Consider the following 1,990-nt stretch of genomic DNA (forward strand, 5'->3'; position numbering starts at 1 on the left):
ATTCCCCCCTGCCCCGAACAGCCGTGCCACCACCCCCAGCCTCCTTTCTGCCCACTCTCCTTATTCGGCCTACCAGGTTCTGTCGAACGCCACCCTTCTATCCTTAGTCATTATTTCATTATTTTTTGTTTATGTTTATGTTAGGCTAGTTAGATATGCATGTTGTAGTGGATTTTAGGTTGTCAGGTAGCCTAGGATGTGGTCAGTGGATTTAGGCCTGTCTATTTGCACTGTTCATGTTTCTGTTTTATCAAATTTGCAATTCGACTGTTGCTGTGATGTTTGTACTGTTCATATGCTATGATTTCTTGTTTCATGCTGCTTTTTACACTGAATTTTCATGTTTATATTCCTTATATGTAATTGCAAGCTTTAAATTTAATTCATATGAACTATTTGATTGCTATTTATTTTCCGGGACAATCCAATTTTAGCCGGAATGCTGCCCAAATTTCTGTAAAATGTTTTCATTCATGTTTTGGTTTTGGCATTTTGAAATCTGCTTTCCTCTGCTTTACCCAAACCCATTCATGAATGCCAGGCACGCATTCTTATTCTCTTTGATTTCCTGGTTCATATATTGCATTTTTTATGTTTGATTCCAATTTTTGCTTTCTCTATATCTATTTGAATCAGCATCAACCTGTTTTCCTTGTTTGGTTATGAGTTACCTATCACTTCTAATTATGAATGCTTGTTACTTAGAAACTTAACCTTATGCCACTTACCTTAACCCATTTTTCATTAACTCACTAATTCTAATTTCCTGAAAATTTTTTTAATTCTAACCAAACTAACCTTTTAAAATCTTTTTTCTGCTTTTTCACTTTCTCTTAACCCTCTAACCATGGCATACTGATAATTTTTCTACTTAACATGCCTTCTATTACATTTTGGATTGTGAATTTTTCCATTCGAACTTTTAACTCCTATACAATCCTTAATGCACATTTACTTAACTCATTTACCTCATTCTAATTCCCCTTTGCCACTTTGTGTTTCTTTTGACTATTTGCCTATTTATTTTCCTATTTTTATTATATCCTGGTTTTCTATTTTTTAGGATGTCAGATCCCCAGAGAAAGGGAAAAGGAAAGGCTACCACTGGCAAATGTAAAAGAGGAGAATCATCTATTTCTATCAAAGATCTCATGCATGATGCCTCCTGGCGGGAGAAAACTTCACCCCGCAGGAGAAGGCCGACCAGCTGCTCCCTGCCAATGACCCAGTAAAATTTGCAAACCGATACTATGAGCTGAAGTATCCGGTGTTTACAAACTCCAGGAACCTATACCTGGAAAGGACCTTGAAGATCCCAGAAGAACTCCAGCAATACACCTCTGACCAGATCAAACAAAGAGGCTGGTTCTTCCTGGAGAGACCCCTGATTGAGGTCAATACATCTTGGGTTAGAGAATTCTACTGCAATTACTTCAAGACCTCCCTAGATGCAGTGAACCTCAGAGGGAAGCAGATTCTGGTTACTGAAGAGGCAATTGAAGATGTTCTGAAGCTTCTGCCTAAATCTGATCAGCCAGATGGTTATCAGAAAGCTGAGGAAGACATGCACTTTCTGAATTTTGATTGGGATGCAGTCAAGGCCCGGATAGCCCTTGACCCGACCGTTCCTTGGATTATGGGTCAGAACACCACCATGCCCAAGGGCAAACAAAGAGGCTGGTTCTTCCTGGAGAGACCCCTGATTGAGGTCAATACATCTTGGGTTAGAGAATTCTACTGCAATTACTTCAAGACCTCCCTAGATGCAGTGAACCTCAGAGGGAAGCAGATTCTGGTTACTGAAGAGGCAATTGAAGATGTTCTGAAGCTTCTGCCTAAATCTGATCAGCCAGATGGTTATCAGAAAGCTGAGGAAGACATGCACTTTCTGAATTTTGATTGGGATGCAGTCAAGGCCCGGATAGCCCTTGACCCGACCGTTCCTTGGATTATGGGTCAGAACACCACCATGCCCAAGGGAATCAAGCGG

Source organism: Arachis ipaensis, chromosome B02 (assembly GCF_000816755.2).
Source record: "Arachis ipaensis cultivar K30076 chromosome B02, Araip1.1, whole genome shotgun sequence".
NCBI classification, from domain to species: Eukaryota; Viridiplantae; Streptophyta; class Magnoliopsida; order Fabales; family Fabaceae; genus Arachis; species Arachis ipaensis.